Consider the following 18204-nt stretch of genomic DNA (forward strand, 5'->3'; position numbering starts at 1 on the left):
AAAGATCCCTATCAAACACCCTCTAACCTGCTCAAGTCGCTACGTGGTATATTATATCAAATGCCCCTGTGGCTCCATGTATGTGGGTAAAACCATTAGACAATTTAAAGAGAGGATGGCCCTCCACAAATCCAGTATCAGAGCTGCTCTTGGCCCTAAGGGCTCCGACCAACCAGTGGCCCGACACTGGCGAACCTTCCAACACAGTCTTCCCAGCCTGAAATATAAGATGATCGACCACATTCCTGAGAACATTCGCGGAGGGGACAGGGGCAGAGCCCTCCTGAGATGTGAAGCGAGATGGATCCACAGACTGAACACTGTACAACCCTGTGGACTCAATGAACTCCTTCCCTTGTCCTGTTTTCTGTAAACCCAGACAGTCTACATAGCCTTTTGTGCTAGCCCCTGATGGACTGCCCTCCCTGCTGGACTTTAGTCCCACTTATAGTGTGGGCTCATTCCCCTTAGCTCATTGCTCTCATCCCAGCGCCATTCAGCACAGTGTTTGCTACATATTGCTTTTATTATGCATTTTTCATTGTTTCTTTTTCTTTTCATTTCTTTTTCTCCGGGCTTTTGGGCATAGGTTGAGGCTTTTCTCACTAGGTAGTAGGCATTCCACTTGTCCTACACACACTCAGCATCACGTTCACAACAGGGACCGCACAGTGGTCCTGTTCTCAGTCCCACCTCTCAGTGCACCTGTATGGTTGCGCTGTTCACATTACCACATTCAGCTCACACTCCAGCACACGCAGGGTGGAGGTCGGCTGCATCGCGTTGCTGCTCTTTCAGCACCGTGGTCAGGGTCCTCCCTTCTCACGCACTTCATGAGCACTTATCTTTGAGCACTTTTTTAGTTTTCAGCATGCCGCACGTTTTTCTTTATTGTTTTCACACTCTAGTCTGCACACACACACTCCGTGATAGACACCCGCCCCCCAGCCTTGCACTGCTCATCACCCGCACGCGCTGTATAGCACTCAGTCCCGTCACGATGTGGTGATTGCTCTAGCCGCCTGTACTTTTGCATACGTATGTATTCAGTGAGTATGTATTTTTTCACTTGTTATGTCTTGATAAAGGGTTTCACTTCCCGAAACGTTGACACACAGACCGACTTTTGTCTTATTGACTGTTTGATCTGCCGCCGTGCAGTTTCTATTTAAAAACCTCCAGAGTGCCGTCTACTTATCCTGGATATATCTTTCCCCTGCCGTGGGGACAGAAAGGCACCAGGAGTCGCTGTGTTCTGTCAGAGAGTGCCTGGACTCCCGTTTGTACTATACTTTCCTGCCCACTGGTCACACAGTGGACAGCGACCGAGTGCACCTCCTTTCTTCAATCGCAGCTTGGACCTCTGCACCTAAGACATCACCACCTGTACACTTCACTGGTGCCCCCTCACACTTCACTGGAACGGACGACACAGCACCATGGCAACAGGTGCCAACCCCCCGGGCCTCAAGGACATTACTCTCACCCCAGGTGACACCCTGATTCTCACAGACTCTGATGCTGAATCCATTCTGTTCTCAGACCGCTTTGCTGAAAAGGAGGACTCCACCTCCATTGAAAATCTCATCACCCTTCTCACTCGCCTGAAAAAACGAGAGATTGACTTTTACTTACATGGGGTTACTCTCTCGGAGTATTTCAGAGAGAAAAAAATTCCCCGCGGTTTCAGGGTAAAGAACATCCCAACCATTGGGAGACACAACCCCGAGTTCTGCCGCAGATGGACTGCGGTCCTTAACAAATGTTCCCTGGACCTCATCCTTCTCGTGATCGAGGAATCCAGGAGAGAACTGGAGATCGTTAAAGACAAAATCTCAACTTTCGAGGCTACACACCTTCCAACCATTAGATCGGACAAATCCCAAGATTGGCTGAAGAACCTCACCTCCACCATTGACAAATACCGACAAGAACTTTACACCTTCAAAAAGGCCAAAATAGAAACGGTCAACAGGGACTATGCGGAGTACAAGGTCTACAGCTGGGCATATGGTGGCAATCAACAACAAGATCGGCGCCCCAGATTCAGACGCCAATACAAACCGAAGTTCGACACGGACCGCTCCAGTGAGCCCTCATCTAGCGACGCAGAAACGTCAAAAAACTACAGGGGCAACAAGGGCCGAAAACCTCCTTCGGGAGTCTCCACCAGAGCAAGAGGACCACCCCCAATAGAAGACCAACCCGCAGAGGAGGCCAATGCTTCAGGCAAAACAAAAAGGAAGGTGGGCAAGAGAATATAGTATTCAACCTCTCCAAATGCTCCTTAACTGACTCTGAAATTGCAGTCCTTAACAAAGGTCTCTCATTTGTCCCGACACACTCCCCTGACCTGTTTGAGGATAGAGTGGACATGTATAAATTGGGACGCAGACTCCGCCTGAAGGAACATTTTGGCTGCCAACCCTCTCCCCAGACGACTTTGCCTTCCTTGCACAAACCCAGCACCTTTGACCCTGCATCTGTCAATTTGGGCATCAAAAGCTTTCTACAGCACATGGACCAACAAATTGCCTCAGTACATTCCAACAAATCCACCATACCTTCCAATCTGAGCATGGAGGAAAAACTTGCACTGAAATCCCTCAGTACCCGCACTGATGTGATCATCAGATCCGCGGACAAAGGGGGTGCCATAGTGGTACAGGATTTGAAAGCCTACAAGGATGATCTACACAGACAACTGGCTGATGAGAGAACGTATCGCAAGCTCCCTGGAGATCCCACCAGCACGTTTAAAAAAGATTTGGACAGCTTCCTCAATGATGCAGTTCTATCTAACCTCATCCCTGATTCTATAAGATCTGCCTTAACCACTGACTTTCCGAAGACTCCCATCCTTTATTCACTGCCCAAAATCCACAAGGATCTGGTCAACCCTCCTGGCAGACCCATCATCGCTGCACGCGACTCTCTGTATTACACGGTGGCCCAATTCCTGGATATGTTTCTTCAGCCCATTGTGCAAAACCAAAGGACATACCTCAAAGACACCACTGCCCTGCTGCTACACCTGCGGGACTTTTCTTCTGTCAACAACAGAAAACTCTTATTGTGTACCATTGATGTAGTGTCTTTGTACACTAGTATCCCCCATGCCAGGGGTTTGGAAGCTGTGAGACGTGCGGTGCAGAACAGTGGCATCTACTCTGGCCCTGACTGCACCTTCTTTACAGCCCTGCTTGATTTGGCCCTGATCAACAATTATTTCATTTTCGACAATAAATTCTATCTGCAGCACTCGGGGGTGGCAATGGGGTCTTGTGTGGCCCCCAGCCTGGCAAACATCTTCATGTTTGAGACGGAAAATGATCTATTCTTCACCAATCCTGCCGATACAGCTAGCATCAAATTCTATTACCGGTACATTGATGACATCATCCTGCTGTGGGATGATACAGAAACTAGCTTTATTTCCATGATGGACCGCATTAATACAGCAGACAGTGACATTAAATTCACCTACAATTGCAGCTTCAGCAGCATTGATTTCCTGGATGTCCACATTGAGCAATCGGATGACCCACAACTCATCACCACTGTATACCACAAAATAACAGACAGGAATACAGCGCTTCTAGGAAGCAGTTTTCATCCCTCAGCCACCAAATGGTCACTGCCCTATTCGCAGTTCCTCAGAGCCCGAAGGATCTGCTCCAGAACCAGCGATGCAGCTGCAGAAATTAAAGACATGGCCATGAAGTACGCGGCCAGAGGTTACCCCATCAAACTTCTCAGACGCACCAGGGACAAAGTCCTAAAAATGAACAGGGATTTGCTGCTCATCCCCAAGACTACCCCCACTCTTGAAAATCGTATTGTATGGACACAATGCTTCTCCACATCCAGCACTGAACTGGTTAAGGCTGCCAGAAGGATCTGGCCCCTCATCGCTTGCAACCCAGAGGCACCGGCCCTGAAAAACAGCACACTCATGCCTGCTTACAAGCGCAGCAGGAACATAAAAGATCTGGTGGTGCACAATGACATCTCTCAGCTGAAAACAGACAACCAACCGACCTTTCTTAAAAGGAAGAACGGTAATTTCCGCTGCCTTAAATGTGTAACCTGCAGTGGTCTGGAGATTGGGGACCACTTCTTCCACCCGCATACAGGGAAAAAGATCCCTATCAAACACCCTCTAACCTGCTCAAGTCGCTACGTGGTATATTATATCAAATGCCCCTGTGGCTCCATGTATGTGGGTAAAACCATTAGACAATTTAAAGAGAGGATGGCCCTCCACAAATCCAGTATCAGAGCTGCTCTTGGCCCTAAGGGCTCCGACCAACCAGTGGCCCGACACTGGCGAACCTTCCAACACAGTCTTCCCAGCCTGAAATATAAGATGATCGACCACATTCCTGAGAACATTCGCGGAGGGGACAGGGGCAGAGCCCTCCTGAGATGTGAAGCGAGATGGATCCACAGACTGAACACTGTACAACCCTGTGGACTCAATGAACTCCTTCCCTTGTCCTGTTTTCTGTAAACCCAGACAGTCTACATAGCCTTTTGTGCTAGCCCCTGATGGACTGCCCTCCCTGCTGGACTTTAGTCCCACTTATAGTGTGGGCTCATTCCCCTTAGCTCATTGCTCTCATCCCAGCGCCATTCAGCACAGTGTTTGCTACATATTGCTTTTATTATGCATTTTTCATTGTTTCTTTTTCTTTTCATTTCTTTTTCTCCGGGCTTTTGGGCATAGGCTGAGGCTTTTCTCACTAGGTAGTAGGCATTCCACTTGTCCTACACACACTCAGCATCACGTTCACAACAGGGACCGCACAGTGGTCCTGTTCTCAGTCCCACCTCTCAGTGCACCTGTATGGTTGCGCTGTTCACATTACCACATTCAGCTCACACTCCAGCACACGCAGGGTGGAGGTCGGCTGCATCGCGTTGCTGCTCTTTCAGCACCGTGGTCAGGGTCCTCCCTTCTCACGCACTTCATGAGCACTTATCTTTGAGCACTTTTTTAGTTTTCAGCATGCCGCACGTTTTTCTTTATTGTTTTCACACTCTAGTCTGCACACACACACTCCGTGATAGACACCCGCCCCCCAGCCTTGCACTGCTCATCACCCGCACGCGCTGTATAGCACTCAGTCCCGTCACGATGTGGTGATTGCTCTAGCCGCCTGTACTTTTGCATACGTATGTATTCAGTGAGTATGTATTTTTTCACTTGTTATGTCTTGATAAAGGGTTTCACTTCCCGAAACGTTGACACACAGACCGACTTTTGTCTTATTGACTGTTTGATCTGCCGCCGTGCAGTTTCTATTTAAAAACCTCCAGAGTGCCGTCTACTTATCCTGGATATATCTTTCCCCTGCCGTGGGGACAGAAAGGCACCAGGAGTCGCTGTGTTCTGTCAGAGAGTGCCTGGACTCCCGTTTGTACTATACTTTCCTGCCCACTGGTCACACAGTGGACAGCGACCGAGTGCACCTCCTTTCTTCAATCGCAGCTTGGACCTCTGCACCTAAGACATCACCACCTGTACACTTCACTGGTGCCCCCTCACACTTCACTGGAACGGACGACACAGCACCATGGCAACAGGTGCCAACCCCCCGGGCCTCAAGGACATTACTCTCACCCCAGGTGACACCCTGATTCTCACAGACTCTGATGCTGAATCCATTCTGTTCTCAGACCGCTTTGCTGAAAAGGAGGACTCCACCTCCATTGAAAATCTCATCACCCTTCTCACTCGCCTGAAAAAACGAGAGATTGACTTTTACTTACATGGGGTTACTCTCTCGGAGTATTTCAGAGAGAAAAAAATTCCCCGCGGTTTCAGGGTAAAGAACATCCCAACCATTGGGAGACACAACCCCGAGTTCTGCCGCAGATGGACTGCGGTCCTTAACAAATGTTCCCTGGACCTCATCCTTCTCGTGATCGAGGAATCCAGGAGAGAACTGGAGATCGTTAAAGACAAAATCTCAACTTTCGAGGCTACACACCTTCCAACCATTAGATCGGACAAATCCCAAGATTGGCTGAAGAACCTCACCTCCACCATTGACAAATACCGACAAGAACTTTACACCTTCAAAAAGGCCAAAATAGAAACGGTCAACAGGGACTATGCGGAGTACAAGGTCTACAGCTGGGCATATGGTGGCAATCAACAACAAGATCGGCGCCCCAGATTCAGACGCCAATACAAACCGAAGTTCGACACGGACCGCTCCAGTGAGCCCTCATCTAGCGACGCAGAAACGTCAAAAAACTACAGGGGCAACAAGGGCCGAAAACCTCCTTCGGGAGTCTCCACCAGAGCAAGAGGACCACCCCCAATAGAAGACCAACCCGCAGAGGAGGCCAATGCTTCAGGCAAAACAAAAAGGAAGGTGGGCAAGAGAATATAGTATTCAACCTCTCCAAATGCTCCTTAACTGACTCTGAAATTGCAGTCTTAACAAAGGTCTCTCATTTGTCCCGACACACTCCCCTGACCTGTTTGAGGATAGAGTGGACATGTATAAATTGGGACGCAGACTCCGCCTGAAGGAACATTTTGGCTGCCAACCCTCTCCCCAGACGACTTTGCCTTCCTTGCACAAACCCAGCACCTTTGACCCTGCATCTGTCAATTTGGGCATCAAAAGCTTTCTACAGCACATGGACCAACAAATTGCCTCAGTACATTCCAACAAATCCACCATACCTTCCAATCTGAGCATGGAGGAAAAACTTGCACTGAAATCCCTCAGTACCCGCACTGATGTGATCATCAGATCCGCGGACAAAGGGGGTGCCATAGTGGTACAGGATTTGAAAGCCTACAAGGATGATCTACACAGACAACTGGCTGATGAGAGAACGTATCGCAAGCTCCCTGGAGATCCCACCAGCACGTTTAAAAAAGATTTGGACAGCTTCCTCAATGATGCAGTTCTATCTAACCTCATCCCTGATTCTATAAGATCTGCCTTAACCACTGACTTTCCGAAGACTCCCATCCTTTATTCACTGCCCAAAATCCACAAGGATCTGGTCAACCCTCCTGGCAGACCCATCATCGCTGCACGCGACTCTCTGTATTACACGGTGGCCCAATTCCTGGATATGTTTCTTCAGCCCATTGTGCAAAACCAAAGGACATACCTCAAAGACACCACTGCCCTGCTGCTACACCTGCGGGACTTTTCTTCTGTCAACAACAGAAAACTCTTATTGTGTACCATTGATGTAGTGTCTTTGTACACTAGTATCCCCCATGCCAGGGGTTTGGAAGCTGTGAGACGTGCGGTGCAGAACAGTGGCATCTACTCTGGCCCTGACTGCACCTTCTTTACAGCCCTGCTTGATTTGGCCCTGATCAACAATTATTTCATTTTCGACAATAAATTCTATCTGCAGCACTCGGGGGTGGCAATGGGGTCTTGTGTGGCCCCCAGCCTGGCAAACATCTTCATGTTTGAGACGGAAAATGATCTATTCTTCACCAATCCTGCCGATACAGCTAGCATCAAATTCTATTACCGGTACATTGATGACATCATCCTGCTGTGGGATGATACAGAAACTAGCTTTATTTCCATGATGGACCGCATTAATACAGCAGACAGTGACATTAAATTCACCTACAATTGCAGCTTCAGCAGCATTGATTTCCTGGATGTCCACATTGAGCAATCGGATGACCCACAACTCATCACCACTGTATACCACAAAATAACAGACAGGAATACAGCGCTTCTAGGAAGCAGTTTTCATCCCTCAGCCACCAAATGGTCACTGCCCTATTCGCAGTTCCTCAGAGCCCGAAGGATCTGCTCCAGAACCAGCGATGCAGCTGCAGAAATTAAAGACATGGCCATGAAGTACGCGGCCAGAGGTTACCCCATCAAACTTCTCAGACGCACCAGGGACAAAGTCCTAAAAATGAACAGGGATTTGCTGCTCATCCCCAAGACTACCCCCACTCTTGAAAATCGTATTGTATGGACACAATGCTTCTCCACATCCAGCACTGAACTGGTTAAGGCTGCCAGAAGGATCTGGCCCCTCATCGCTTGCAACCCAGAGGCACCGGCCCTGAAAAACAGCACACTCATGCCTGCTTACAAGCGCAGCAGGAACATAAAAGATCTGGTGGTGCACAATGACATCTCTCAGCTGAAAACAGACAACCAACCGACCTTTCTTAAAAGGAAGAACGGTAATTTCCGCTGCCTTAAATGTGTAACCTGCAGTGGTCTGGAGATTGGGGACCACTTCTTCCACCCGCATACAGGGAAAAAGATCCCTATCAAACACCCTCTAACCTGCTCAAGTCGCTACGTGGTATATTATATCAAATGCCCCTGTGGCTCCATGTATGTGGGTAAAACCATTAGACAATTTAAAGAGAGGATGGCCCTCCACAAATCCAGTATCAGAGCTGCTCTTGGCCCTAAGGGCTCCGACCAACCAGTGGCCCGACACTGGCGAACCTTCCAACACAGTCTTCCCAGCCTGAAATATAAGATGATCGACCACATTCCTGAGAACATTCGCGGAGGGGACAGGGGCAGAGCCCTCCTGAGATGTGAAGCGAGATGGATCCACAGACTGAACACTGTACAACCCTGTGGACTCAATGAACTCCTTCCCTTGTCCTGTTTTCTGTAAACCCAGACAGTCTACATAGCCTTTTGTGCTAGCCCCTGATGGACTGCCCTCCCTGCTGGACTTTAGTCCCACTTATAGTGTGGGCTCATTCCCCTTAGCTCATTGCTCTCATCCCAGCGCCATTCAGCACAGTGTTTGCTACATATTGCTTTTATTATGCATTTTTCATTGTTTCTTTTTCTTTTCATTTCTTTTTCTCCGGGCTTTTGGGCATAGGTTGAGGCTTTTCTCACTAGGTAGTAGGCATTCCACTTGTCCTACACACACTCAGCATCACGTTCACAACAGGGACCGCACAGTGGTCCTGTTCTCAGTCCCACCTCTCAGTGCACCTGTATGGTTGCGCTGTTCACATTACCACATTCAGCTCACACTCCAGCACACGCAGGGTGGAGGTCGGCTGCATCGCGTTGCTGCTCTTTCAGCACCGTGGTCAGGGTCCTCCCTTCTCACGCACTTCATGAGCACTTATCTTTGAGCACTTTTTTAGTTTTCAGCATGCCGCACGTTTTTCTTTATTGTTTTCACACTCTAGTCTGCACACACACACTCCGTGATAGACACCCGCCCCCCAGCCTTGCACTGCTCATCACCCGCACGCGCTGTATAGCACTCAGTCCCGTCACGATGTGGTGATTGCTCTAGCCGCCTGTACTTTTGCATACGTATGTATTTATGTTGCTCTTGTTTTTGTTTCCACAGCGCCGAAGGCAGCTGTCATCTGTCAGCACCACAGCGTTCCTGCGACTCGTTCCGTTCCTCCCCTCATTTCACGCGACGGTGCTCCCCTCTTGGTTGGAGACACCGTACACAGCGTCCGTGGTTTCCATGGACACCAGTCATGATTTTTTTCACCACGCCCCCCGGTGACCCCGATTCCCCGTCTGCGGGGTTGGGATGACGTCATCCACTACTCGCCGGGTGCCGTGCAGGTGATGGCTGCACGAGGTGCTCCTGCCCCCACACTCCCCTATAAATGTGAGTATGTATTTTTTCACTTGTTATGTCTTGATAAAGGGTTTCACTTCCCGAAACGTTGACACACAGACCGACTTTTGTCTTATTGACTGTTTGATCTGCCGCCGTGCAGTTTCTATTTAAAAACCTCCAGAGTGCCGTCTACTTATCCTGGATATATATATATATATATATATATATATATATATAAGCCCAGCAAACGGATGTCACTCAAAGACTGATATAATCACAGCAATAAATTATTGCTGTGATTATATCAGTCTTTGAGTGACATCCGTTTGCTGGGCTTACATATTGTTTATATTGGATGCGCACCAGAGCCAGTCGCAACTCATATTTAGAGTGCCGGACACCTTTGGACACTTATATATATATATATATATATATATATATGTATTTTGGATGAGCGGCGCCACTAGTGCTCCTCAAGAAAAATAATAATAATATCACCAGCAATTTTCCCTTATATTATAGAGGGTGTCTGCCAATTCTTTAAGAATTAGTGTCGGTAGAACACTTTAAAAGGTATAAAAAAAGTAGATAAAGATAGCGGCGACTAATTGCTGAGCTGGATATAGTAAAAAATATTTATTTTAGATGACAATACAAGACAAAAAAGTACGTATAAAAAGGAGGACTATTTTTAAGATATAGATATAAAAAATACAAGAATACAAGGAAAAACTGGAGTAAAATAAAAACACAATCTTCCTAAAATCAAATAAAAAGATATAAAGGAGATTTGCTTAACTTAAAAAGGATGGAGATCAGAGGTTGCCCAACGCGTTTCGTCGATGTGACTTCATCAAGGGGTAACAGGCAACTGAGACCAGACCGGTATTTATACCTGTATGTCTGTCTCCTGGCTATATGACATCACTTCCTGTGATAAATTGGTATGCAGGGCTATAAGGCTATTTAAACAGTTATTTTCTTTATCAAAGTGCTGTTAGTATTATTGGCTACATGTAATCAGACAATCGCTTGGTTCAGAAAGAGCAGATAATAAATATAAACATTTATATAAGTCCTAAAAGCATATAAAACGGTAATTCGCGGCACTTCCGCCACGTTTCCGGCATCCAGGCAGTCCTACTGCGCATGTCCAAGTTTGTATAAGGCTCGTTTTGACCTTCTTTGCGCATTGCGCATGCGCCGACCGTCAGACGACAGGATAGAGTTCTAGGCATTCTCAGGATGGAGTGTCCGTTTCACTGGGTGCCGGTGGCCATTTTCTAGTGGATCTTAGTAGCTTGTTGGAAAGATTGATTTTGTATGGCGGCCATCTTGGTGGAGGTAGCTTGTTGAATTCCGCGATATATAAAAGCAGATAAAGGGGGACATCGTGAATATATAAAACATACTTTCGTATCTGTGTATTCAGCGCTTATATGGTACACTTAATGGGGGGTATTTCAAACGTTGGTGTTCTGAATAAAGTGCTAAAATGCTTTTCATTAATAATACAGTACATTGCGGCGGCCATCTTTGTTGAGGCATTTAATCAGAGATATATTTTACTTCTATGTGAAAAGAGGGGACCGTGAATAATAAAAATCTATACTTCAGTAGAATTGCACATATTAGTGCCTATGAAAACAACTAGTGAGGATACTCCAAATTAGATGGATATTTTAGATAAAGGTCTGCATATTTGAATGCAGTGAGATTATTCTAGGTATTTATGCATGAATAACAGGATTTTTCGGTGTATTTTGGAAAAAAGGAAAGAAGGTGATATTCAAGAAGCGTGAGGACTAGACAATAATATTTAGTTAGTATGTGCATATATACATGTGTTTTCTAGCTGTGGTATATATAGATGGATAGTGATTATACGTGAAGATAGGTTTATGAGAGTTGGTGATACTTAATAGGTGAGAATAGTTAATAGTGTGGGTTTAAAAAAGGATAATTGGTGATTTTATTAGGATAGCTGATATATTAACATCAAGATCAGTCGTCATTTTTGTCACTACAGCACCTGGTTTTCCCAAGGGGTCTCCCTTCTTGGTACTAGCCAGGCCCAACACTGCTTAGCTTCCAAGATCGGACGAGATTGGGCGTCACATAGTGTGGTATGACTGTAGATAAATGCCATGACAATTTTTTAGATGTTTAGAGACTTTATTTTATTAATAATTTAAAAAAGATTTTAAAAGAGTGTACATGGGTTGTGATAGGAGAAGTGCCAGTAAGAGAAGGTAGTGATACGTTTTTGACCTTATAAGAATGGTGCTATTTCGTAGCTGTCATTGAAACCCTGTGGGTGCATGGTATCCAACTCGAAGATCCAGAACATTTCTCTCTGGGATAATCTTGTCGCCAAATCTCCACCTCTAGGTCCCATTTTGACCAATTCGATTGCCTTAAAAGTTAGTCCATCAGGATTGGCGTTGTGATGACTTTCAAAGTGTTTGTAAATGGCGTGGCTGTCAATCTTGTTCTTGATATTTCGGTTGTGTTCTTGGATCCTCAGTTTCAGCGGTCTCTTAGTTTTCCCAACATACTTCAGGTTACAAGGGCATTCCAGAAGATAAATTACTGAGCTTGTGTTGCAGTTGATGAAATCTTTTATGGTGTATTCCTTTGTGTTATTGTGGTTGGTGAACTTTTTTCTGTTTGGATGAACGAACTTGCATATGTTGCATTTCCCACATTTGTATGAGCCTATACACTTAATTCCTGTGTTTGTTTGTGGATTCTTTAGAAGGCTTGGTGCTAGAATATCCTTCAGGTTTTTAGATTTTCTGAAAATAACTTGGGGGTTTGGTGGTAAGATGTCCTTCAAGGTGGGATCCATCAGGAGTACGTTCCAATGTCTTTTAAGGCTCTGTTTAATCTTATATTCGTGTTGATTATAGGTGGTGATGAAAGATACTGTTTCCTTCCTCTCTTCTTTTTTGTTGTATTCCAGTAGGTCATTTCTTTGGATGTTGTTAACTTTAGATAATGCATTATTTAACACTTCGGTGGGGTATTCTTTTTCTTCAAATCTTTGTTTGTACAATTCAAGTTGGGTGGCACATTCTTCTTCCTTGTTGCAATTCCTTTTAATGCGGTTAAACTGGGAGAACGGAATGTTCTCCTTCCATTTCCGTAAGTGATTACTTTTATAGTGAAGGTAGCTGTTTGTGTCAACTTGCTTGATAAAATTCTTTGTGTGAACTTCGGTACCCTCACCTACCAATATTAGGTCCAGAAACTCGATCTGGGTTTTGTTAATGCTTGACGTGAATTTGAGGTTCATTTGGTTGTCACTGATGTATTTTAAAAAATCGGAAAACATAGCTTCATCGCCTTCCCACACGATTAAAATGTCATCAATATACCTTCTGTAAAACTTGACATTGTCCTTAAAAGCATGATCTGTGTAGATAAAACGTTTTTCCCAGTACCCCATAAAAAGATTGGCAAAACTTGGTGCAAAGATAGTGCCCATCGCTGTACCGCATCTCTGTAGAAAAAACTGGTCTAAAAACTTAAAATAGTTGTGGCTTAAAATAAACATCATGATGTCACATATAAAAGTTTTATGTTGAGGGGTGATTGTGTCGTCCTCCTCCAGGAATTCTTTGCATGCTTTGATTCCGACTTCATGTTCTATGCATGTGTACAGCGACTGGACATCTATCGTGGCCCAATAAAAAGAATCCTTCCATGTGAAACTTCTAAAAAGATTTAAAACTGAGGTTGTGTCTTTTAAAAATGCGGGTAGGTTCATCACATATTTACGTAAAAAAATATCTACATACTCAGAGAGATTAGAGGTCAAGGAATCTATTCCTGCCACTATTGGACGTCCCGGTGGATCGACTAAAGATTTGTGGATCTTTGGCAGGAAATAGAATATAGGGGTGATGGGGTTGGACCTCATAAGGTACTGATACTCTTCTTTGGTTATTATTTTGTCCCGTAGGCCTTGTAGTAGCAGTATTCTGAGTTCTTCAATGAAACCTTCTTTTGGGTCCTGTTTCAGAGTCATGTATGAGGTTTTGTCATTCAGTAACCTATTTGCTTCGCGTACATAGGCCTCCCGATCCATAATGACCAAACCTCCCCCTTTGTCAGCTTGTTTCAGGATGATATCCGGGTTATCCTTGAGTTTCTTTAATGCTTCTCTCTCTGAGTTTGATAGATTTTTGTGTGTGATGGGTTCTATTTCTTTGTCACAAAGGTCCTTCTTAACTAAATCATAGAATATCCCAATGTTGTTCCCTTTTGATTCTAGGGGATAATATTTAGATACCGGTTTTAGTCCTGATTTTGATTGATTCTCGTAGTTCTGGATGCTGGCGTTTTCTTTCCTGGCGAAATGTCTTTTTAATGTTAATTTTCTCACAAATTTGTTCAAATCAATGTAAGTTTCGAATTTGTTCATTCCTCCTGTTGGGGCAAAGGATAAGCCCCTATTTAAAAGTGTTGTTTCTGCCTCACTCAGTGTGTGCTTGGAAAGGTTAAAAATTCCTTTTGGTTGTGATTTTACTGGATGATTCGTTTTTTGGGGTCTCTCCCTCCTGCCGCCCCTCTTTCCTCTTCTTCTACAAATCTTCTTTTGAGGGGGGATGCTAGTTTTACATCCTCCTTGACGCTTAGTCTCGTGGTTTCCCGTATCCTGGTGGCCGTATCCGTGGATAAAAAATCATCCCCAGTGGATTTTAGTCTCTGTAATGGTGTGTACCGGTTGAATGTTCTGAGTTGTGGTGTTTTCGGGGAGTTGTAAACTTTCATTTTGTTTCTGGTTACTTGATCGGATTGTCTTTGATAATTTCTTTGTTGGTATGGTGCATTGGAGAATCTGCTCCAATTTTTCACCTTGCCCTGTTCGTAGTCATGTTTATCTCTTAGGAATTTCTTTTCCTTTGTTTTAATCACTTCTTCCTCCATCCTGTCGATTTTTAAGTTCAAGACCTTTTCATTTATTTTGTAATCTTCCTTATCCTTGTATGGTTCAAGTGCGGCCTCTTTGTTTTTTATTTTTTCTTCTAACAATGTTAGAGCTTTTTTCTTCTCATCAACTATTAGTTTCATTAGGTTGATTGAACAGTTGTGTAGGATCGCATCCCACTTACCAATGAAATCAGTGTCCATGTTGCCAAAAGTTGGTTGTTTGGTCAATCTGAGGCCTCTCGGGATACGTCCAACTGAGATGTATTGTTCGAGTCCCTTAATGTCCCACCATGCTTTCATTTCCTTGGCTAATAAACGTTCAATTGTCCAGAATTTGTCATCTAGATCACATGTGTCCGAGGGTACAGTTGTTACCTCATTTTCATTAAAGATCTTTTGACACCAATCGTGTCTTTTGTTGGTGCGTATGTTAGCTCCAAACATTCTTTTGGAGTAGAAATAGCACCAGGCAGCCTCTCAAAAGATACCTGGAAGAAATGTCTATGTATTTTGGATGAGCGGCGCCACTAGTGCTCCTCAAGAAAAATAATAATAATATCACCAGCAATTTTCCCTTATATTATAGAGGGTGTCTGCCAATTCTTTAAGAATTAGTGTCGGTAGAACACTTTAAAAGGTATAAAAAAAGTAGATAAAGATAGCGGCGACTAATTGCTGAGCTGGATATAGTAAAAAATATTTATTTTAGATGACAATACAAGACAAAAAAGTACGTATAAAAAGGAGGACTATTTTTAAGATATAGATATAAAAAATACAAGAATACAAGGAAAAACTGGAGTAAAATAAAAACACAATCTTCCTAAAATCAAATAAAAAGATATAAAGGAGATTTGCTTAACTTAAAAAGGATGGAGATCAGAGGTTGCCCAACGCGTTTCGTCGATGTGACTTCATCAAGGGGTAACAGGCAACTGAGACCAGACCGGTATTTATACCTGTATGTCTGTCTCCTTGATTCTCCAATGCACCATACCAACAAAGAAATTATCAAAGACAATCCGATCAAGTAACCAGAAACAAAATGAAAGTTTACAACTCCCCGAAAACACCACAACTCAGAACATTCAACCGGTACACACCATTACAGAGACTAAAATCCACTGGGGATGATTTTTTATCCACGGATACGGCCACCAGGATACGGGAAACCACGAGACTAAGCGTCAAGGAGGATGTAAAACTAGCATCCCCCCTCAAAAGAAGATTTGTAGAAGAAGAGGAAAGAGGGGCGGCAGGAGGGAGAGACCCCAAAAAACGAATCATCCAGTAAAATCACAACCAAAAGGAATTTTTAACCTTTCCAAGCACACACTGAGTGAGGCAGAAACAACACTTTTAAATAGGGGCTTATCCTTTGCCCCAACAGGAGGAATGAACAAATTCGAAACTTACATTGATTTGAACAAATTTGTGAGAAAATTAACATTAAAAAGACATTTCGCCAGGAAAGAAAACGCCAGCATCCAGAACTACGAGAATCAATCAAAATCAGGACTAAAACCGGTATCTAAATATTATCCCCTAGAATCAAAAGGGAACAACATTGGGATATTCTATGATTTAGTTAAGAAGGACCTTTGTGACAAAGAAATAGAACCCATCACACACAAAAATCTATCAAACTCAGAGAGAGAAGCATTAAAGAAACTCAAGGATAACCCGGATATCATCCTGAAACAAGCTGACAAAGGGGGAGGTTTGGTCATTATGGATCGGGAGGCCTATGTACGCGAAGCAAATAGGTTACTGAATGACAAAACCTCATACATGACTCTGAAACAGGACCCAAAAGAAGGTTTCATTGAAGAACTCAGAATACTGCTACTACAAGGCCTACGGGACAAAATAATAACCAAAGAAGAGTATCAGTACCTTATGAGGTCCAACCCCATCACCCCTATATTCTATTTCCTGCCAAAGATCCACAAATCTTTAGTCGATCCACCGGGACGTCCAATAGTGGCAGGAATAGATTCCTTGACCTCTAATCTCTCTGAGTATGTAGATATTTTTTTACGTAAATATGTGATGAACCTACCCGCATTTTTAAAAGACACAACCTCAGTTTTAAATCTTTTTAGAAGTTTCACATGGAAGGATTCTTTTTATTGGGCCACGATAGATGTCCAGTCGCTGTACACATGCATAGAACATGAAGTCGGAATCAAAGCATGCAAAGAATTCCTGGAGGAGGACGACACAATCACCCCTCAACATAAAACTTTTATATGTGACATCATGATGTTTATTTTAAGCCACAACTATTTTAAGTTTTTAGACCAGTTTTTTCTACAGAGATGCGGTACAGCGATGGGCACTATCTTTGCACCAAGTTTTGCCAATCTTTTTATGGGGTACTGGGAAAAACGTTTTATCTACACAGATCATGCTTTTAAGGACAATGTCAAGTTTTACAGAAGGTATATTGATGACATTTTAATCGTGTGGGAAGGCGATGAAGCTATGTTTTCCGATTTTTTAAAATACATCAGTGACAACCAAATGAACCTCAAATTCACGTCAAGCATTAACAAAACCCAGATCGAGTTTCTGGACCTAATATTGGTAGGTGAGGGTACCGAAGTTCACACAAAGAATTTTATCAAGCAAGTTGACACAAACAGCTACCTTCACTATAAAAGTAATCACTTACGGAAATGGAAGGAGAACATTCCGTTCTCCCAGTTTAACCGCATTAAAAGGAATTGCAACAAGGAAGAAGAATGTGCCACCCCACTTGAATTGTACAAACAAAGATTTGAAGAAAAAGAATACCCCACCGAAGTGTTAAATAATGCATTATCTAAAGTTAACAACATCCAAAGAAATGACCTACTGGAATACAACAAAAAAGAAGAGAGGAAGGAAACAGTATCTTTCATCACCACCTATAATCAACACGAATATAAGATTAAACAGAGCCTTAAAAGACATTGGAACGTACTCCTGATGGATCCCACCTTGAAGGACATCTTACCACCAAACCCCCAAGTTATTTTCAGAAAATCTAAAAACCTGAAGGATATTCTAGCACCAAGCCTTCTAAAGAATCCACAAACAAACACAGGAATTAAGTGTATAGGCTCATACAAATGTGGGAAATGCAACATATGCAAGTTCGTTCATCCAAACAGAAAAAAGTTCACCAACCACAATAACACAAAGGAATACACCATAAAAGATTTCATCAACTGCAACACAAGCTCAGTAATTTATCTTCTGGAATGCCCTTGTAACCTGAAGTATGTTGGGAAAACTAAGAGACCGCTGAAACTGAGGATCCAAGAACACAACCGAAATATCAAGAACAAGATTGACAGCCACGCCATTTACAAACACTTTGAAAGTCATCACAACGCCAATCCTGATGGACTAACTTTTAAGGCAATCGAATTGGTCAAAATGGGACCTAGAGGTGGAGATTTGGCGACAAGATTATCCCAGAGAGAAATGTTCTGGATCTTCGAGTTGGATACCATGCACCCACAGGGTTTCAATGACAGCTACGAAATAGCACCATTCTTATAAGGTCAAAAACGTATCACTACCTTCTCTTACTGGCACTTCTCCTATCACAACCCATGTACACTCTTTTAAAATCTTTTTTAAATTATTAATAAAATAAAGTCTCTAAACATCTAAAAAATTGTCATGGCATTT

At 43.8% G+C, this 18204-nt stretch overlaps 1 pseudogene; it reads right to left on the reverse strand.

Moving 5' to 3' along the window:
• Positions 1–11602: 11602 nt before the first annotated feature.
• On the reverse strand, positions 11603–11722 carry LOC146077239 (5S ribosomal RNA; annotated as a pseudogene).
• Positions 11723–18204: the final 6482 nt, after the last annotated feature.

The sequence above is a fragment of the Crinia signifera genome, chromosome 4 (genome assembly GCF_055691185.1).
Source record: "Crinia signifera chromosome 4, ASM5569118v1, whole genome shotgun sequence".
NCBI classification, from domain to species: domain Eukaryota; kingdom Metazoa; phylum Chordata; class Amphibia; order Anura; family Myobatrachidae; genus Crinia; species Crinia signifera.